The 23,035-nt window shown below is 43.6% G+C and overlaps 1 protein-coding gene across 2 annotated transcripts in view; it reads right to left on the bottom strand.

Annotated features, from left to right (window-relative positions):
- The window catches only part of RADIL (Rap associating with DIL domain), a 448,013-nt gene that overhangs the window by 371,404 nt on the left and 53,574 nt on the right, over positions 1-23,035 (bottom strand). The window lies entirely within an intron of this gene.

Genomic DNA, 23,035 nt, shown 5'->3' with positions numbered 1-23,035 from the left:
CATAAGGGTTTCCTATAGCAGAGATGATGGTTTGGCAGACAAGAGAATCAGTTAGAAGCGGTCCCACTGAACCAGGAGAGATCAGATTCTCAGTTGCAAACTGCAGAGGCACAGCCACATGTATGTTAATAAAAGCACCCGCCATACCTTAACACACGGTGAAGCTGTGGGTTCATTTATAGATGAAAACTTAGAGAACTGTATAAAGTGGGTCAAAAGTCTTGCTAACAACTTTATTCAAACAACTGAAACAGTTTAATGGCCTTTACAGCTTGTCTAGAGAGCGTGATCAATCATGCAGGGACATGCGCATAAGGACAAGTGGAACAAAAAGGCATGAAAATCAGTATTTCAATTGAATTTGTTACGCGCATGCATCTGCTTTTTGGTCATTCGTCCAGCGCTTCAATCCCGGCCAGGGTTAGCAACTGTGGGGGCCGGCACGCAGCTTCAGTCTCTTTTAACATAGGTGTGGACAGGTGTCCATAACTTTTCACATACACTGTCTCTCATGAGGATTGTTAGGCGTTCCACAGCGTATATTGGCCATACCTTCACCCTCCACTGTTGTATTGTAGGGTATTGTGGGTAGTGCTGCATTCCGCCGTCTCTGGGCATTCACCAGACAGGCTGCCATGAGGAGGGACACTATCATCTTTTTTTCCTCTCGAGAGGGGAAGGGCAGGTCATCTGCATCCATGTTCCCCAGGAGTGCTATTTGTGGCAGTGCGGGCAGTGTGTTGTTTGTGATTCTCCTCATAAAATCGAACACATGGCCCCAGAATGGTTGGACTTTCAGGCACTCCCACAACATATATTATGTAGGTCCCTTCTTGCAGCACTTCCCCTCCAACAGTCGTCAGAGCATTACATGTCGCCTTTAGGCGTACTAGGGTCAGATACCACCTCAACATTAGCTTGAAAGCGTGAGCCTTGAGGTAAAGACAGAGGGAGGAGTTTGCAGCTCTTCCCCAGATCGATTTCCAATCTGCCTCTGTCGGTGTAAGGGTTCTGGGATCAATATCCTATGTTTAGCATGTTAGTCAGGGGGGTAGGTTTGTCGAGGGCACGAGACAGACGGGAGAGTGCTTTGTTAGTGCCTCCATCTGTCATCATATCTTCCAACCTAGTCGTTTCTCTTGTCCTGGCCTCCCTGACACTGGGTCTTCCTGCCCAGTGTAGCAATTGGGTAACAAAATAAAGGTCTGTGGGTCTGAGCTTGAAATCATTAGTGCACTGCACTCTCTTCTTGGGGGCTCCAGGGTCAGAGGAGAAGAATATGTGGTATCCCCTTGTGTCCGGACCACTTTGTCCCAGTGTCACTTCTGCCGCCCAGGCTAGGGGCCCCAGGGAGCAGTGTGCCTGCGGAGGCAACTATAGCAGATGGTGTAAAAGGACCCTGAAATGGTCCTGTTCTAGATGGCACCACAAGCAAGGTGTAGCAGGAAATTCATCCTGACACAGTTAATCCTGCCCATCCAATAAATCTCCAAGCGGCCCCACCAATAGGGTAGTGTAATTTCTATAGCCCGACGCCCAGGACATATTGTTTGGGGTCAAGGACAACAAGTTTTCATGTTTATTTTGTTCTTGGAACAAGAAGGCCCAACCCCCTTCAACACAAACTCTTTGGCTGCCAGATCACAGGATCACATTATGGATCAGTGAAGGGCGCTGTCTGCAGTTAAGGTAAATTTGTGAACACATGTTAATGGTGTTCAAACTTGTATTTATGGTTCATTAATACAAAATCGTTATTATTTGGATGAGCGCTCTAAGGAAACGTTGTAAGTTCAGACTGCACTACTGACAATGATTATAGTATAAAAATGTGTACATACGTTTTCAAAGTTTAACAATATGAGGCTATGTATAATGCTTCCAGGATGATCTCTGATTAGATGCAAATATATGCAAAAGCTTAAAAGCAAGATTAATGATGGTTTGCTTTAAAAATGATCTGTTCATTTAATAAAATGCAGCTAGGAAAATAGGAAAAATGTTTTGCTAAACTATTGTGAAATTTAAGTTACCATTTCTTTGAAGCATCATTTATTAAAATGTGTTGATCTTGCTAGTATTTCCCAAAATATTCATAATGGAAAACTGGTGTAAGAAGTTTCAACGACATCATAGGAAACACGAAATTAAACAAGCAATGGAAAGCCAATAGGTATGACATTGGTTGTTAGCCTTTTGGTTTTGTTAATGCATGGCTTGTTTTGAGTTGTTTTTTGTAAAACTTTATTCTTGTGGGAGCTGCCGGGACTCATCATTATAACAAAAATAGGCAAAAGCAAAAACATTTTTAGTCTCAAAAACCACACATTGCCACTGTTGTTCCTGGAACTGAACAAAACTACTTTGCGTCCCGATATGCACCTTGTGAAAGAGCAGAATGCTGTCACTCACAGTGAAGCCGGCAGGTAGATAGCGATAGAGGAAGAGAGATAGAATATAAAAAAAAACAAAAGGTCTTGGTTAACTTCAGACCTAAAGAGGGGCCTAATTCATAAAGAAAATCAGAAAAGTGAACAGTGGTATATGTCCTTGCATTAGGGCAGATTTACGGCTTTCATGAATTCACAAGAATTTACAAAAGTCGGTCAGGAAATAGTACTCTCAGAAAATATTTGTGTACTACATTTTAGCACGAGCAAATATGCATGTGTAGATTTGCTAATGCGAAAATCTGTTGATTGGCAACAAGTTCACATTCCCACCAAACACTTTTCCCCTTATTCTGAAAGTAGTTTTACTTCGGCCTTTGTCAGGAGTAAATTTCCATCCTTTCTCTACATGGGAAAATATTAGAGACAAGCTAATGAAAATCCACAAAACATGCAAGTTAGTAGGTTTGCAGAGACTCAAAAGGCCATTCAAACCATGCGAAACTATTGCTTACAGCTACCTCCAGCCCCAGTATGTAGATCTGTGGAAAGGTGGCACAATAAGGGACTTGCTAAGATTCAAACCCTACTATGTTATGGGCTCTGGCATAATCAGAGAGGCTATTATCAGAGCTCTTACATAATGATATTGCTGCAATCATTTGTCGCTGCACTACATGGCACCAAAGGGACAAGTGGATTTTGTGACAGGACAAGCAGATTTATGAAGAAACCTGTCCCATGGACAAGTAGATATTTTATTAAATTGCACACCTCGGCAGGAAGATAGGAAGTGAACCCTCCTATCTTCTGCCTAAAGAGCAGAGAGATTGTTTGTTGTCCGTGACTGGGAGCTGTAGTACTGTTCTAGATTGGCAGCCCTGCACCCCATTCATTTTCTCACTTTTTTCCCTGGTAGTCAAGTGGTGTGTCCGAACAACCGGGATAGGTATATAGGAAGAAACACTCCACTCTGCACACCCAAAAGGGTCAAATTCCACAGCACTACAAGGACAAAAGTGAGAAAAAGAATGGGGGGGGTGCTACACCATTGTGTCATCAGCCCCACCCCTGGCACCATACATTATTTCTGCCCCCAGGGTGAGGTAGAATAAGGGGGTCATCCCCTCTCTGCTAGCCCACATTTCAATCCTACACCCCAAAACTTCCCAATTTCCTGTCACTTGAATTGGGGACTACCTCCAATATTTGGGCTGTTGGTCACCTGTCAACCAGGTAACCCTACTAATCCTGGGGATTTCTGAAATCAAGAGATGAAGAGGAATCGAGGGTGGCGTGCATGTGAGTGTATGTGTTTCAGCACATTTTCTTACCCAGAATGCCCTATCAAAGTATGGGTCAAAAATGTTGTTGTTCATATATGCATGTGACAGAAAACGTGGAGACTTTCAATCAATGGCCAAAGTCATATCGCCCTGCATTCCCACACTTTTCCCGAATGAAACAATGTCTCCCATGTGTGTGGACCCAACACACATCGTCATAGGAGCGACCTAAACTATAACCATTTGAAGACCTTATTGACACACATTGACTTCACATGTTCCCAGTTTTACCCGGTTTGTGTGCCGACACACACAGCTGAGATACTGTTTTTAGGTCTCGCCTAAGCCAGCGCATGCGCTGCTCTGACGAGACATTTAGTGAGTGGGCTTTAAAAAGCAGACCACAGCTTTTTGGGTGGCATAGAGCGTGCGGTTACGTGCACAATGACGAGCAGAGGCGCTATCTGGCTTTCCTCTCTCGTCATGGTGCGTGCACATCGCCCACCACTCGCCAGCAGACGTGCCTCCTTCTTTTTTTTTTTAACTTGTAGCGCGAGACGCGCACACTTGTTGTTGTTTGAAATTTGTCTTTTCCTTGATCTGCAGGTTCGGTTTCTTGGCTTTGAGGTGCCACACAAGTCATTAAACAGCATGTTTTACTCCTTCTGTAAGAGCCGGTGAACAGAAGATCTTGTGTTTTGTGATGCGAGTAAGACAAAATCTGGCTTTCTGTCACGGTTCAAATCCATTTAAATCATGTTGCTTTATAGGCATCTGTGTGTGATATTTGTGTAATCCTCTTAGTATGCAGGTAAGTGCTGCCTGTCAATCCCTATTTACTGCTATATTAAGCCACACCTTGTTCCAGAGTAATGCTGATTCCGCTCGTACACGAAACTAGAGTGCGTGTAACTCCTTCCAGATTCTTCGCAGGGTACTATTTGTGGTTGCCAATCAATTCTATGACTAGGCAGGTAAAGCCTCGGTCCGCCAAGTGCCTGTGATTAACTAATAAGTCCTGGTGCTTCACAGGTGAGGGCTTCGAGTCAGCCAACACCTGTTTGCCTTACAACTGCTTGGTTCGACGCTTAGCATGCTTTGACAAGACACAGCTGAAATTAGTCAGCGTACTGTCTCCTCAGCGGGTGGGTCCGGGGTGGGAAGTCAGTATAAACTCTCCCAGTTGATAATAACTTTACCAGAGAAAGATGTCACTTTTGCGGTCTAACTCATTGAAGTCGGTAACCCGTGATAGGTGCCGCCGACTCTTACTCCAGAATGCCTGGATGTTGGAGACTAGGATTTTGAATTTCACCCGGTGCAGTACCAGGGCCCAGTGGGGTGATTTTAGGGTGGATTTTGTGTAGTCTTGTTTTCCCATTTTCAGTCTCAGAATGGATCTCATGATGGGCATTCTCTTAAACTTGTTAATCAGTTTATAGGCAGGCCGTTGCAGTGGTTAGGCAGCCTGAGTCACCAGGTGTACAGAAGGTTAGAAATGTCTACCTTTGGTCATTGACTTTACTTCTGAGGTGGAAGCGTTCAGTTCTAAACAAAGCATCACATCCATTTCCATATCTTTTTGTTTTTGAACTGGTAAATGTCTCGTCATTATTACCCCCAAAAGTAGTTGTAAGTTGTTGTGACGTAGTTTATAACTTTGGTGGGGGATATCCATTCATTTTTTAGTGCTGATTTGACTTGTGGTGCTGGTGCCTGTGGCCTCAATTCCGTGGGTTATCACGAAGTGTTGCACTGTGTTGGTGTGGATGTCTCTCCATTCCGTTGGCCATCTTGAACTGCCACATAGTGTTGGGGTGCAGGTCTCCATTCCTTTGATCACTGTTAAGTATCACATGGTGTTGGTGTGAGGGGTCTCCGTTCCTTTGGTCATTGTTTAGTTGCACATGGTGTTGGTGTGGGGGTCTCCATTCCTTTGGTCATTGTTTAGTAGCTTATGGTGTTGGCGTTGGGGTCAACATTCCTTCACTTGCTGTGAAGCTGCATATCGTTCTTGCATCGGGGTGTCTATTGCTTTGGTAGTGGTTAACTGGTGAATGGTGTTGGTGCGAAGGATCCCCATTCCTTTGCCCATCATGACGTACTGTGTTGTGTTGGTGTGGGGGTCTTCATTCCTTTGGTATTTTTAAAGTAGCACATGATATTTCATATAATCCTGAAGATGTCCACTCTCATCATGTTTCAGGATTGTGATTGCATGTCTTCCAATGGAGGATTATGGGATCAAAAATGTGTACCTTGAAGGAAGCCCCTATTTTCAGTAGACTTCATAGGTGAAACAAAGACTCAGTTTAGATCAGGAGCCAACCAAGGGCATTGACAGTTGGCTTGATTTGAAGACCGTCCTTTAGCTCCCAGGCCAGCTTAGTAGCTTGGGTTTGAAACTTCTGTGGTTTCTGAGGCCTTTGGTGCCAAAGTGTATGTGATGCTGCAGTTAATTTCTGCAGGTACTGTGCGCCTTTAGCTTTGTGTTAATTTGTAGGATGAAGAGGAGGGTGGCATGAAAGAGCAAGCTGGGATTTCTCGCGACATTAGCTGCGTGGGGGTTTTGGGTAAGTTTAATGAAAAAATGTGCCATGCTTGGCAGTTCTATGAGCAGAATTACATATTTATTCCTATTTTTCTTCTGATAATTGATGGGTCTAATTCCATCGCCTCATTGACTTTGTGTTTTTCCGCAGTAACTATTGAAGCTAAAAAGGTTGTAAACAAAAATGTATGTACCTACAACTTCTCTTTGTGCTTAATGTTGGGTTTTTACTGTGGATGAAAACATTCAGAGGGAGGGAGTGAAGATGACAAATGAACATATATACTTACTACAGTATGTTACCCCAACATCTGCCTATCATTATTGTCAGTGCGACCTGTTCCCCTATTTCGAGACAAGTAATTTTGTCCTCCATTTCAAAGAGAAGTCCTCTCACTGAACCAAAGCGCGCTAAAATTCAGCCCCCAATGTAAACAAGCAGTGGTAAAGCCATTAGGTCTAGCTTGGATGGTGGGTTGTAAGTCTGACTCTTTGGCTTTGCCAGTGGCCGTTAGCAGTGGCCCAAAGGCAGCATGACTAGGAGCCACTAGGCACACTGAACAGCTGCAGCGGCCCAGCAGCAGAATGAAAGCGAGGCTCAGAATGCACTGAGAAGTGCCCGTTGGCAAACGCTAGAAGCAGAAGGAGCTGCCAGGAAGCTGCCCACCCTAGAGGACAAGGAGCTGCCGGGTGCACTGATGGAGGATGATTTGCAATTTAAGAATTGGTAGAGCTCAGCTGGGCTAATTCCAAGATGACACATGACGTCTTCCAAGATCATGCCTTTAATAGCTGATCTCACAAATCCCCTGGGCAGAGTATTTTAAGACAGGATGATCAGATCTGCAAAGGGACATGCCAATGGAGCGGCCATTTTAAGGTCAGGCAAACACCTGAGCTCTGATAAAAGCCTGTAAAAATGGCTGCTAAATGTAAAAAAAAGAATTAGGATTGCCTCATATAAAACGTGGAAGTGTGAGATAAAGAAAGAAATGTGACTAAGTTTTATGACTGAGGCTTAGAGATGAAAAATTCTCTCTCATTGTAATGTAATGGAAGAACTTCATAGGAGATGGTATGATGCATCAACCAGACAATAGCATGAAGTAAGAGGAAAATTAGTTTCCTGGGCGGAGCCAAAGCTCATTCTACTTATCATTTGAAGTACTGGTAAGCAATAGGTCTTGCAGACAGCTGTTTTGTCAAGCCAGGACTAAAATAAGGGTTTGTGAGGCTGTGCCGGAGCAAAGAAATTCAGATTGTTAGCGGGAACCTTGGGGAAACACACAATCTCTAAAGTGCTAAGTAGAGGCGAGTATAAAATATTGAAACAGTCCTGCAATTTTTTCCCTGTTGATCTCATTACGGGCCATACTAGGGGTGGATAAATTCAGTTAGAATATATGAAACTGCTTTCTCGTGGAAACAAGTCCACAGTCATCTGCTTAGCTAACTAGGCTTCAGATTTGATATATGCATTTTCGGGGTTTAAGAGCCAAGTTTAGGCATATTGTCCTAAGTATCTAACCCAAGCCGCTTAGCGGTTTTGGAGAAAAATTGACTTTTCTAAGTGTACTTCATTTTTTAAATCATTTACCTGGAAATTACAAATCTTCGCCGCCTCCTGAATGAATGAAATATTTTGGTGCAGTGAAGCCTTTGCAAAAAGTTTAATTTATTTATTTATTTTAATTTGAGGATGGAAAAAAAAAATTCTTCTGCCACCCACATATTTTCAATTTGAACATCCATTTACATTTAAGAGCGCAGTTCTATTCCTCGTAATATAGAAAATAGTAGTTACTGAAGGGTCACTGACAAAATGATTTTGGGCAGTGTCAGCTCAGTCGCTCATTGTAATTAAAAACCACCATCTAATTCAAACAAGCATTGGCACAGCCAGTAGGTCTGGCTTACATTTTGATTTGAGTAAAACATAAAAAACAAGCATTGGCATAGCCAATAGCTCTCGCCTTTGGGACCTTACAAGCGTTTAGCCATGCAACAGTTGATGTTGTTGCCCCAAGGATATTGTGCTGCATAACTAAATACTTATAAGGTCCCAAAAGCGAGACCTATTGGCTATGAAATGCTTGTTATCAGAAGTGGTAAATGCTGGGTGGTAAGACCTTTGTCTATCCCCGCAGATTCTGGAACTTTCCCACAAAGAAAAGTGAGGAAAATCTGTGATTTCAGCCAAAGCCTGACATTTGCAAACCTTTTAAGGTAACACAAAGAGAAGTGAAATTCACATATGTCACATGACCAGGGACTCCTCTCAGAGTCTAGTTTTCAGAAATATTGGGGGTCACACAGTTTTTCTGGGTGTCGGCTGAACACAGATCCAATGCAGCACCCCACATTCCCACAATAAGTGAATTTCAAAGGAGAAATCTTCATGTTTCCATGCTGCAATTTGGGGCTTTTCCTATTACAGACAAAAGGCCAACCCATACAAATTGAGTACTATATTTTTGGGGCAGAATTATGAGAACACTGGGTGGTAGAACTTTTGTCGAACCCCAGAAAGTCCGGAATTTTCCCTCACAGAAATGAGAGTAAAATATATGATTTTTGCAAGATTTGATGTTTTGGCAAGAAAACATATTGAGATCCATGCAACGCACACAACTCTGAACTACCCTGGATGTCACTTTTCAGACATTTCTGGGGTTTGTAGCAGTAGCGGCTCCTCCGCTAAGGCAGAGGAGTCTCGCCCCACTACTCTGTGAGCAGTTAACAAAAATAAAAATAAAATGATCATAGCGAACGTTATTATCATTTTATGTTTTCATCTGTGTCTCACCTGGTTTGGGGCAGGGCTGCACGTCACCAGAACAGTGGTGGCACTCTCGGGCCGGCCAAACATTCATGCGCACTTTGCAAGTTTCCCACCAGGCTGCATTACAGCCTAGGTGGAGACCATGCCCAGGCCCCCAGTCCGTCTCTGAGTGCCGAACCACGGCTCTCACATCAATAACAATGCTGCTGTAAGCCAGCGTTGTGATTGGCTGGGAGAGACTGGGACCCTGTGTGCTTCCTGGTTCCTGCTTCCTGCTTCCTTCCCGCTCCTGGACTCCATCGAAGACCCGAAGAGGACGGAGAAGAAACGGCCGGCCAAGGTGCAGGTAAGTGCATTTTTTTTCTTCATTTAACTCCCCTTCTCTCCTCCCCTCCCAATCATCCCCGTTAAGTAGTGTCCGCCACTGGCTTGTAATCCATAGGTTTGTAACCCGGTTCAAAATTCAAAATACCACCGCTTTCCCTGAAGTATGTGAACACCAGGTGACAGAAATCCTTCTCTCCTCTCAATCTTTTCCCTCTCTGGTCTCTCGTTCTCCACCTCCTCTCTACCTCCCACTCTCTAAAAGCTCCCTCCTCCCCAACCTGCACCAGGTAACCTGAAGGAGCAGAAGTAAGAGACTGCGGCGCAACAAGTTGCACTGGGCTTTCAAAACGGGTCTCCAATGCTCCAGCCCCCTGGGAAATGCCCAATGGAGTAAAATGCCAGTCCAGGCCTGCTCTGGGTATCGCACGTTTTGGACAACCAACAAACATTATGTATTTCTGCGACAAGCAGTCTGACAGATGTAATGTTATATTTTGCAGTTCGGCCATCAGGCAAAAAATTACAGATGAAAAACACTGACACCTAGTTCTGTTTTTCCTATTTACCTACACTAGTTTTTGATTTCTACAATTTGTTTGTCGAAAAAATCCATGATTGTTTAAGCGCCAACTATCAAAAAGTGTCTTAGCCAGAAGTTGAGGTAGTGCAAGGCTAGGGGGAATGTATCCATAGCACGTATGGTGTTAAAGCCAGATCTGTTGGATTTGCCAGTGCTTTTTTTGTTTTTTGCCCCCAAGCACTGCAATTCCTCCTTCCCTCAACAGTAGCAAACCTTCTTCGGTACTAAAGAGAAGGCTGTTCTGACTAAACCTTTAGATGTTGCTAGTCTTCTCTCTACTGTTAATGTGGGAAGTAAGGGCTCTAGTGACAAGAAACCCTGTGGGGGTCTACCTGTGCATAATCAATGTCAGAATTGATAATAGTGCACCACAGCTATCAGGAAGAAAGGAATACAGAATTTCTAAAATTTGAACTTGGCAATTAAAACTGCATTTGTTGGGTATCAACAGGTATTTCCAAGAAATCTTAAGAATGAATCTTATGTCAGTTATGTTCCTTCACATTCTTGAGGCAACACCAATCCCTTTACCAGGAAGAGCAATTCCTCCTGTCTGGTGAGAAGTGCTGCACAGAACAATCTCCTTGTAAATGTTCACTGGGAAACACTATACCCGAGGTTTGAGTTTCCCGGGCAAAAGCAGAGACTGAAATGTCCTAAATAATGTATTCCCCATCAAAGAGATAGATGTCAGTGTGGAAATGTCCACAAGAAAGGGGGATGGAGGTGAAAGGAGATGGAAATACGACCGAATGATGTCTAAAATATACTCAGAGACCCATTATCCAGGCATTGTGTGTTTATCCGCAAATATTCACATATTTCTTTTTTTTTTAAATGAACGGTCACCTTTATTTTTTCCTCCCTCATGATCTTGCCAGCAGGTCTGTTTCCCTCCAACGGGCCGGAGGCAGCTGGAGCAGTGTGACGCACTAAACGTTCTCTTAGAGTCACATTTTCAGACAGGCGCGTGAAACAGAACGAAAATAACTTCCGTTTCTTTTTAAAAAACTAGTCAAGAGAGCAGAAATGCTATTTGGATGATACCCTGCTCTTGGTAAGCAGACAACCACTGGGTTATACCTTTTCTTCTGGTCGCGGTCGCGCCACGGAGCATTAATAATAATAATTTAATTTACTGTCAACGTCACATTTAATTAGGAAGTCGTTTTCTTTTCAGGCCAGCTTAAAAATGGCGGCTCTTACGGCTTGTTTCTTTAGTCAAGCAGGCCGGCCATGCTTGCTTAGAGACAGAAATGTGGCAACTCGCAGATGAGCTAACTCGGCATTGCCGCTCGAAAATCAAACACAGCAAAATAAAGTATCATATTTTGTTTAATGGCCTTCATGCAAACATGAGCGAGCATTCTTCCCGCTCAGTGTATCTAAGGCAGTCTCCATGAAGGCCGAACTGCGTCACAAGGCAAACAGAAGCCCGCACACACTGTTGAAAGGATCACTTGGTCCCAGGACGCACTGACACTTTAAAGCACAAAGGAGAATCAGAGAATATTTTCGACACATCGACTGTTCATACGGCCAGAATTGCGATGATGTGACTCGCACGCTAATTGTGCTTAATTTGTGCTGGTGAGTGCAGATGTTGAACACTGACACATTTTTGGGGCCTGTGAGTTATTTTTCCTATTAGACATTCACCCAGAGCAAAACGGGAGAAAGGCAGTGTGAAGAACTCCAACGCAATATGAATTATGTGAGTTCTTTAATTGATAACGCTAACACAGGCTCCAACAGCGTTCGGAGCTTAAATACATCCAGTCAGGTCGGCGATCAGCTGTCAACTGTCAACCTGACAGTTCACAGCTGGTGACCTGACTGATGGTATGGTGTCCGCGCAGGGACACTGCAATGCAATTCAGAACGGTGTCCTGGAAGGGACAATACTTAGAAACGTAACACATCTTCCCCCTTTACAAACACGGAACAAAAGGGAAATAGAATGGTAGTAGGTAGGTTTAAGCCATAAGTTCAGTGACGAGTATTCACAAACATAGTCTTTTAGTTTAGCCGGTGGACCTAACAACCTTCCTGCTCGGCTCCTGCTAACCAGTTGTGATGCATCACTTGAGGGCGTAGGAGGCAAAACACGCCTAGCTCTCGCTGCGTTAGTCTGATTGTTGGATACGTTGGCTGGTGTTGAGATGGATCGCGAAATGGTGCATCCCGCCGTGGTAGTAGGTGCAGGAAACTCATAGTCGGACTCATAGTCTGAGGAATAGAGTGATGTCTTGTTGCTTTTAGTTGTCTGTGGAGAGTTTTCCATGGGCTCCGTGGGCATGGCGTCATCCCTATTCTTGATTTGATGTTTATATGCAGAAAGGGCGGAAAAGTGCCATACCCTACCGTCACTCAAGAGTGCAGAATTACAGTACACCTCACGTACGGACAGTGGAGAAGTATATCTGTCTTGATTCTTACCAATGTGACCACTTTTCCTTACCTTGACAGTGTCCCCCACCTTGAGTTCTACATATTTACACCCGTGTTTGTTGTCGTAGATTTTCTTGTTCTTGAGCTGGGCCTGCGTGAGTCTTTCTTTGACTTGTCGTGAAGACCAGTGTACTCTTTTAGCTGCTGCAATCCAGCCGACATTGTCCTTTGAAAGGGGTGTTCTTCCACGCATTATTTCAAAAGGACTGTGTACGCCCACACGGTTTTGAAAATTTCTTGCTTCCAGTTGAGGTTGCTACTGTTTGCAAGTTGTATTATGCCTTTTAAGACTCTGTTGAATCTTTCAAAACAGGCAGAAAACGAAGAAAGAAGGGAATCAGAGAAAGTTATATAAAAACTGTGGTAAAGGGAAAAAGGAGGGTTAGAAAAGAATCCGTAAAACTGAGAAAAAGAGATGATGTGTGGTCAGTGGAAAAAAGAGGCCTGTGATGGAATCGAGACTGAGCATTCAGAAACCTTGGAATTCACCAGCAGGCTGCTAAGAATACTGTGGGACCCATGAAGTATTTTCACATATCTATTGCCCCTCGAAAAATCACATAGTGGTTAACACTTGCACATTGTTGATAAAGAAATATTGTGTTTTAAATTGCAAACTGTATGTACCACTTACTGCCTTATGTGGGGTGCTGAAGTGCTCGCCTATATGGGCAACATGATACACTTTGTAGGATGTGTGGTTGTAAGTGTGCTGTCTTTGTTGTCATCTTATGTGGGAAGTGTTTCACTCTTGTGCGTGATGCTCACAGAGATGCACTTATGGTGTTGTGGATGCAATGCTCAGCAGTGTGATGAGCGAAGAGGCACGAGAGAGAGGCAGGCAGTCTATGGTTTCCAGAAAGCATGCAGCCACACAAGACATCTGTGTAAGCATGCACTCTTGGTCCACTGAGGAATGATTATGATTGGGCCTGACTCCTTCTCTGAATGGGTTGGGGGGGAGTGGGGCAGGGTCGCAGCTGCGCTATTAGAGCTGACTGGCTTGCGCCACTGGCCCACGCTAGAATAAGGCATACTGGAGCTATCTCCTCTTCCCAAAACTGCTAAGGTGTTGCAGCGCTTTACAAGCCTCTCTCTGCTACTATACAGGAGATTGTTTACGAAGCGCTGGAAATCCTCACAAGCTCCTAGAGTAGAGTCCTGGCGGGAGGAAGTCTTGCTGTGGGGCATGGCAGAAAGTGAAGCGCTGCGACTTGAGGAGTATAGGGGCCTACGTAAGAAACCAATCTCCTTAGATTGGAACGCAGTATTCAAACTGTTTCGTGTGCAGGTGTCAGTTGCCTGAGTGAGGGCAGACAGGATATGTACTCACCATCGCCCTGGTGGCATTTGCTATGCAAGGAGGCGTCATAACGAGTGCCCTGTGGATCCAGGCCTAGCACCTAATGCCTGTACAGGAGAGTGACCCAAATGCCCTCACGGGGTATGCTTTCTTCCCTTACCTTAGTGCACCCCCATATAACTTTCCACAGGGTGAAGGGGCCACACCTAATCACATACCTGTGAGGGCACACCAGACTCCACATACACCCTACTGGTTGTAATTCTACTTATGATATGACCAACCAATGCTTTTGGGAGGTTACGATAGGGAGTTAGGGATTGTTGTTCCCTTTATTTTGCTGCCACCCTCATTGGGTTTGTGATCCGTGATGTCGCAACACACGTAGCGTGCAACTTATATAATGATGTGGGCACAAATGAACCGCTTAATTATGAAATGCGGCTCTGTTGTGTATCTGTTGTATCTTCGTCAACTGAAAATGCAATAAAATATATATTTTTTAAAAAGATTGGGCCTGACTGAAAAACATTTTTTCTCTAGAGTTGTAGCACTGGAACTACTTTTTCTACCTGCTTAGAAAACTGGCCGAACTGCCTTGCAATAGTAGCCCTGATATACTGCTGAAGCATGCAAGGGAGAGAAAATATATTTATAACAAACAAGGGAACCCAAAGGTATATAAGGGACCATGAGTACAAGCATTTATAAAAAAAAAACAAGCAGTTCCTTACTGCATAATAATACCAAGAATAAACCGTAGAAGTAAAATAAATTCTGTGCCAGAAGATCCAAATGGATTCCATTTGGATCTCCTGACACATAATTCATTTTACTTCTATGGTTTATGCTAGGTAGTATTTTGCAGTAAGGGACCGCTTGTTCCTTATAAATAGGGAGAGGAGCTAAACACAATGGATAGCAACTTCTGAGAGGGAGACTCCTGCTTGGCAGTTGAAGGAGGAGGATTTTCTGCAGTCTTGCAGCCATGCATGCATGGATGTGACTGACAGTATGAACACCACAGCACAGGTTGCTAGTTTTGGATTATAACCATAAAGCTCCTTCGAGTGTTTTTGTGACATGTTTTTATCATCACGCATCCTACTAGGAGAGGTATCTCCTGGGGATAGCACCTGCTTGTTGTTTGACAAAAGAACTAAAGGAAATACAAAAAAGAAAAAATTAGTAACATATACTATGGCCCACCAGCTCCATCTAGGACTCCTGGCAAACTCTGCAAACCACTAGGCCTTGTGGTGTGTTATGTCATCAGGCCCTCTCCGTGGTAATACTGGGCTGTAATAGCTTACCTAATGTGTATCCTACATACACTTTGGTTTTGAAACCAAGGTCGCTTGCCTATTGGGATGTAAGACTTGCCCCCCCCCCCCCACTATGAGCTGCCACATTCATTAAATATAACTAACCGTACAGCATTTATTTGTACATTTATTCCCTCAGCTGCGGTGCTGTAATCTTCTGGTGATTACAGGGGGCAGAGACAATCCTGTTGATTGGTAGGCTGCCTGCAGGCCTTAGATGAAGGCAAGTGCACGCCAGGATGGACATGTCTCTTACTGTGACCAGTCTGGCTCGTGTCAGGCCTCTTAAACACCTGCTATATTAAGCAGAAAAAACAAAACACAGCACAGCCCCTGGTCTCCTTTGGAGCGCTGGGTTCACCTGCCACAGCCACTCCATGGCTTGCTTTCATCCTGATTCCTGTTATAAACAGCATGAGAGCAACGCACGGATTGGTTGTGGTCGCTGATATGAATGCTGGCCTGTCCCCCTGGATCCACGCTAACAAGGTAGCATGTGGGTGGGAGCATTACAGAACATGGCTAATCACTGAGCGGCATTTTTTGAAGCCATACACTGTCTGGTCATGTTTCTGGTCTCTGCTGGTGACGCACAAGTCTTCTTTTGATGGCATGGTGCACGAGGGGAACATAAGAGAGCAGTCGCGCCTTCTCGCCTTGTCCACCCAGAGAAGAGCATGTGTTTCCAGGCCCTGCAAGAGACACAGTCCAGGTTTATTTCTGATGTCAGTGGGCATCGGATGAAAGCTTCACCATCACCTCGCGGTGTGCAGTCAATCTTCTCTGGGTTACATTTAGGGCACATTTTGCTGGCCTTTATACCTTGGTCCCACCGCCTATCAGTACCGGACAAGACGCTATGAGATGCCCTCCATACGCTGAGTCTGTCTATAATTATATCTTAGTACAACAGATTATATCTCTGTATTGAAAAGTATAAAAAAATGAGCATTTTAATAAATGAACTGATAAACATTCCCCGAGATGATGACACTGTTCTTATTGAGCTAAGAGGCAAGTAAGATGTCACGTGTGACCCATTTGTGGCCTAGATTCATATTTTAGATGGAACAATATTATACACTACTAAATCAAGTACAAGAGGGATTTTTGTAAAGCGCACATCCTGAACTCCCGTTTTGAAGGTGCTCTCAAATATGATAATGAATAAAAAGGAGGTAGAAGTATTTGTCTCGAATCACATATTTAGTCAAACAGAGAAGCTGGGATTTGTTTTTTACAGTTTCACACTATAGAAGTCAGCGAATAGAGCATCTCTTTCTGACACCAAAGATGAATGCCTTGTCCTCAATTCATGGAGAATGAGATGAAAGCGTGGGTGAAACGGAGAATCCACATCTTACCTGTGGCAGTCTTACAGAGCGCAAAGCTTGTCCAAGGCGATAGGCGTGTTTCGCGACAGACACAGGCTCTATGTACGTTACATGTTTATTTTATCAGCACCGGGAGATTTGACGAGATCCATAAACTGCTAATCCGAGACCGGTATTCGAATCTAGTTACTCACCTCACATGGGTGGCAGCTCTAGCTAAAAAGCCAAATCGCTCTGCGTGAAAGCTTGGCTCGGTTTGGGCTCGAGGTTCTAAGCGGACATCGAGCTCCGCCAGAGCCAGGCCCCTGACTCGAGCCTACCTCCAGCTTAAAGCTGCTCGCCTATCTTTTTTTTACGAGTGAACTTTCCCCTGATAAGCATGCTTGTAAAATAGTGATTAAGGCTGAATGACACCTGCTCCCCTGTAAATGTGCAAATGCGTCAATAAAGCTGCCTGGCTGCAAATTAAATCCCTGCACCGTTGTTTGTGACTGATAACACTTGACAGACCCCCATAGGAGCGCTGGGGTACACTGGTCCCGGCTCATCCACCCAGTTTGAGGTTGCCGTAGTGCGAGTATTTTCATTGGTGCCTCCATATAAATCACAGTAAATTGTAACAGATACAGACAAAATGTGCTTCGAGGAAGGTTTTATCACTTTAAGGTGACTTTTGCCATCCATGCTTCTACCATGCTGATCAGTTAGGGTGCAACTGCAGTGTTCGCTTTCAGAACTGTTTTTATAAAACTTCTCGGTTTCTCACAAATTTCTTTATTAAAATTCGCGTTAAAATGAGTCATTTTACACTCTTTTTTTTATCAAAAACATCTGTGGTAAGAAGAACCCCACCAAAACACCCTACTGCCTGAAATCCCAGAATTTCGTAGAATGAAAGTTGCCAACCTGCTACTTTATGTACTGTCCGTGAACACCAGTGTCTTGCAATCTCAGCCAATAACGGTCTGGAACCTCTCTGTAAGTCCACAGCTCCTCGCCCCTGGTGGCAAGCCATTGTATGCTGTACACTGCCTGTCACATGATGCCTGATGAATAACCTCTTGTATTCAACTCAATATTGCTTTCATGACTTTAATCACATTCCTGGAATGCTCGCTTTGAAACATTCTGAAGCGACTGTACTTTATGCCCTGATGGGCTAAAGTAAGCTTTTCATTAAAAACGGAAAATAATTCATTTGCAGTCCCTCTCTATTGCCCCCGTTCCAGGGATAAACAGCCATTAAGTGCCCAGAGTTTAGCCTTCCTATGACCAATATCCCTTGTCTTTGCCGTCTGGTGTCCCTGGTCTTGTTTGTAGAACTCGCTGCACGAATGCACACAATGAATATGACATGTAATGTTTGCTTCTATCCATATTTTTGATTTTATTCTACTATCACCCAGTCTTTCTTTAAAGAATATGGTCTGACTCTAGCACAAAGACACGTCCCAGGACTTGGCAATGGAAGAGGCTAGGCCCCACCTATGCTCTTGTACTTAAGCTTGATTTCATTTTTTTATTTTGTTTGTAAAAAAATGTTTAAAGTGTTATATATAAGAATGAAAAGCTTTTAGCAGCACCATCTTTATGATCCATTGACATTGACATACCTATTTTCAAATCTTGGCAAATGTACGAAAGCTCATTGCATCCTAAAGTACTAAACTATTAGTTCGTACATCACCAGAGCATGAGGGCAGCAATGTTCGCCTTATGAAATAATCAGATTCCAAATTTTTATCAAATAGCAACATTCCTGGTTATTCTGCCATATTGCTATTTGCATCCCATAAACAGCCACAGATTGAGTCCACCATTCGAACACCAGCGGAGGATCACTGTCAAAGCGTAGCATCGCAACACATAATCTTGCCACTTCTACTATAACAAAACCCATGCTTCATGTTAGTAGACAGATTCATTTTCAGGATTTTCATCTTAGAGAGTCGAGTGTACATAAATACAGATGTATGAATGTATCTTTTTTGATTTGGAGGGGACACATTTTTTTGCAGTCAATATTTGAATACTTTTTCAGTGGCAGCTGCTACTTAATGGCAGAGGGAGGGGGGGGTAGGTCGCGGGAGGGAGTTAATATATATTTTTATTAATCACTTATCTTCCTGCCAGCCGCCGCCTCTCGGTCTTCTTCGCCTGCTTCCAGGACTCCAGGGGCAGGAAGAACACAGGTTCCCAGGCTCCCCTAGCCAATCACGACACTGTGTTACAGCAGCATTGTTGTTGCTCTGACCGCCGTTCGGCGCTCAGAGAGGGACTGGAAGCCTGTTCATGTTCTCCCATCCAGGCTGTGCAATAGAGCCTAGTAGAGAACATGTAAAGTGCGCATGACGGTTTGGCCGGCCAAACTGTCATGCGCACTTAAAAGAGTGTTCACCACTCCTCCCCCTGCTCCTCTGTGACAGCCCAGCCCTGCCACTAACCAGCTGAACAATGACGGAAAAATAAAATGATAAAAACAATGAAGTATTTCATTTTCTTTCTGACCTGCTTACAGAGCAGTGGCGCAACGCTCCTCCGCCTTAGAAGAGGAGCCGCCCCTGTACTTTTTGCATTTTTGCAGTGTGCTCAGTATCTCGTAAATGCATAAACAAGCATGCAAAATCTGTGCATCCAAGGTGCAAGCAGCTGGGAGAAAATCAGATGCACACTCTTACGGAGTCAGGGTAGCAGGAACATATCAGTAAGTGGGGTATAATACACAAGCCTGCAAGGTTGAGGGAGGGGAAGACTGCAGAATGAATGTATTCGGTAAATGAACTTCCGCACAGACAGGTCACAGGGACCCTGAAGGTGCAAATCAATGTTTCACCATTTGGTAGCTTGGCCATGTACAAAGACTGCTCGTCAGAGGCATGCAAGGGCTGTGTATAGTAACAATGCTTCAAACAACAATAGAGTTTAAAGATAAAGGACTTCAAATGTCAAATCAGTTTTAGTAAAAAGAGCAAAAATGCATACATTACAAGCCACAAAACTGGGAAATATTAAAATTATTCAAAGAAAAAATTATTTTCAAATCTTCCAATGGGAAACAATGGTAAAAAAATCTCAGAAAAAAAAACAGCATTCCATTACAGGAATATCGTTGAGATCTACAGATGAGGTGAGGCTGAACGGCAAGGCCACCTTGGGTAAGATGTTACAACAAACAAATGATGGACGGAATGCTGACAATGCAGACATTCTCCCCCAGTCAAGAGATCTGGGTTAAATCCATCGTTCTTTTGCCCACTACGCCACCCCAGTTTAGACATGGCCATATGCAAATCAGTCTTGACCCTGTGCCTCATGGGAACAGTCCAGCCCGAACTGCCAAGATAGAGCTAGGATCTGAAATGCACCATGCATCAGCCCAGCAGGGCAAGGCTGAATGCTGTATTCAGCCTGACTACCACCGCCATGGGTAGGCTGAGTACGGGTGAAGAGAACAGGACACTTGTGTGACCCCTGCTATAATATCGATTGCACCAGTGCTACAAGTGCGCTGGCATGACCTCAAGGGGGCATTCCCCTATTTGTATGGGGCCTATCTATGCAAATGAGGGAACATTTTGTCTCTGCGTCTGCATCCTGTTACTGACGCAGGCGGTTATGGTTCAAGGGCCACTGGAATATGATGCTGAAGTTTCAAGGTCCACTTCAATTGCTGCTCTACTGGAAAGTTTATCCTTCTAGTCTGCTTTCTTGCGGAGATGGTTCTTCAGCTAATGCGGCTTTGTTGGTATGCATTTTTGTTTTACTGCACCTTGATAAGCCCGGATCTTCTGGAGAGGGCAAACTGTTACTTCTGCGCCGAGAAAGAATTTGAGAGTTTACTTAGATCCCACTCTGTGCATCCTGACAATATGTATATTTTCAGGGTACCCACAGATGTAGAGTTATGAACAGTAAACCTATACTTACCTACATTCATTTACCTTATCAATGGTGGTCTTCAATAAACTTGCCCACAATAATTTTGTCCTTGATACTCCATCATACCACTGCGCATGTCTAAGTGGCCGTGCAGCTAGAACGTCTCAGGTGTAGCCACACTCATGGCAGTCGGAAGCAGTGCTCTGAAAGCTGTTCGGAGTATAAAGTGAGAATGCCAAAAGAAAGGTAGTAAATGTATAGCGGGCTGAAGGTGTCAAGCTTGGGATTCTCCTTCTCTTGTCACATGGTTGTCATGAGTCCCACAATGAGGGTGTGGACACGCCTCATAACATACAATGTCAAGGATAGTGACTATCCTTAACATGTTACCTTAGGAGCCCAATCCAAGATGAAGTAGGGTCTTTTTCCTCTGATGTCAGTTCCTGTTAGAACAATACATAAAGAGGACATTCCTGGTGAAGGGTGTATTTGCAACACATGGATTTCCTTATATTTTGTCTTATTCTTCATGCTCTTGCTTGCACCTTTTGTCCCTGATCTTGAGACCTGTAGCTGGAACTTTTCATGGTTCTGCTTCTGAAACCTGATCTGGCCTCCGTCTCCTTTCTGTCCCACAGGAGGTGTTTCCTGCCTTGCTATCTTTTTTCACTCGTAATCCTCATCTTCAATCAAGAACAACTTTGCCACAAACGTGTTCCCCCTTTGTGGAGTTTCCCTTCAATTAGGACCGTCTTAAGGAAACTCTAGACACCTTTCACAGTTACTCTTCTGCAAAGGGTGGCACCATGGCTACTGGGATGAGTCACCCTTGCGTTGGGAAATCCAAAAGGGGACTCAACAGACCGTCCAAGCGTCCAGACCTTAACACAAACATATAGTGCAAGAGGCCTTTCAAGCAAGGCTCAGGCATAGCAGGGGACTAGATGTAGCCCCCCCTAAAAAAAAGCTGGGACGAACCCTATGACTGATGGGGTTTCTTACATGTGCGCATTATCCAACTATTCCACTTACAAGACACATAAGTAATTCAATGGACATTTCTCTGAGAAAAAGTGTATGTGTAACTATGCAAAACGCTGGCTGGAATGGACCGATCTTGGACTGGCATTAGACAAGACCCTTTGATTTTACCACAAATATGTGTATATGCTATATACTTACTTATGGGGCTTTCAGCCAACACTGTTCATCCATAAGGATGATTTCGTATCACTCACATTTTGCTTACATATAGCTAGTGGTAATGAGTCAGTCCAATTCAGCCGCCTTTTTTTCCTTCTGAAGCAAAATTTCATGAATCGCAGACAAAGTAGTCTCTTTCAAAGTCAGGGACTTGTAGATCATTGTGTAATTAAAAAAAAGGGGAAAAATAGATTTTTTTAAACTTTGCGAGGGCCCAGATGCTCCTCAGACACTGGTAACAAGCCCTCTCCACTAGCTACCGAGAGTGGCATCTCACAAGCGCCATCTCGCACGTGCACTGTTTGTGGACGCCATCTTTCTGAAATGGCTTCTAAACCATCAACAAATGGGAGAACATGAGCACGAATGGGCAGACATCTATAAAATGTTTATGTAAACTTTAGTTTAAAAAATCATACAGCCGCCTGTGTGGTTTTTTGAAAATGTGTGCGCAGGCACGAGTGCCCATTAAAAAAAAATTGGGGGAAATACAGCTTTTTTATTTTAAAAAATGTCGGCATAGTCAACAGGCTAACAGCCAACACTAGGCCTACTTGCTTTGTATTTAAGATGGTTTCAACAGAAAAATATATTGAAGATTGTTGTGGAACACAGCTGCCTTTTACCTATTACCTTCCAGCTGTAGTCTGAGTGCTAATGGAGAATGTCAGCCATCCTGGCAATGCAAGTCATTTATCACATTGAAATGTTTTTGCCAAGTGAGTTAAAGGCTGTCATTTTTTCTAAACACTTTTGTGTCACATAGTAATTTTATTTGCTGCAGAACCTGTGAAAACTCTGGACAGCCTCTTATAAAATAAAAGGTGCTTTCTGAATGTTCCACGCTGGACACTTCAACTCTATATGGTGCCGTGATTGTCTTTTATATTGTAGAATTTTTATATTGTATTTTATGAGCATTGCAGATGTTTTCACATTTGTTTTATTTATTTATGAATTTATTCCACCTTATGAAAAATGCAAAGTCTGGGGACCATACCATTAGTTCACATGCACTACAGAAAGGCTAGAAAGACAACATGTCTTAGTGATATACCTGTTTCCCCCCCCCCCGTGGTTTGATACATCCCAAATGGACACTACAACAGAAGTAGTGCAACAAGCATTGGGTATGTGAAGCCACATCTGCATCACTTTTAAACCTTACTAACAAGAACTGGCAAATTCAATAGATCTAGAATGCATTTTGAGTCCTGAATAAAACAGGAAATCGACTGCTGCAAAGAAAACCAAAACAGAATACGACTGCTTTCTGTACACAGTGAATCTACGAGATAAATAATTTAATGGGCGGCAAAAAATACTTTTGAGATGTAAAATAGTCCCTCATGCCTTCCAATGCCAGAATTCTACGGGGTGGAATGAAGCATCAAATAGCCAATAGCTTGAGGTAAGAGAGAATATACTCCTTTGGGGGGAGTCAAGGCACACACCATGTATATTTTAAAGAATTTGTAACAAAAGGTCCTTAGAACACTCGAGGTGGAACGATGCGCCAAACAGCCAATAGCATGAGGTGAGATGAGAGGATATCGAAGGAGTAAAGCCCACTCTATGTATATTTTAACGAATTGAATCTAATAAAAAAAATGAAATTTGTGCG

The sequence above is a fragment of the Triturus cristatus genome, chromosome 10 (assembly GCF_964204655.1).
Source record: "Triturus cristatus chromosome 10, aTriCri1.1, whole genome shotgun sequence".
Lineage (NCBI taxonomy): Eukaryota > Metazoa > Chordata > Amphibia > Caudata > Salamandridae > Triturus > Triturus cristatus.
This window is presented reverse-complemented; position numbering and strand designations above follow the sequence as displayed.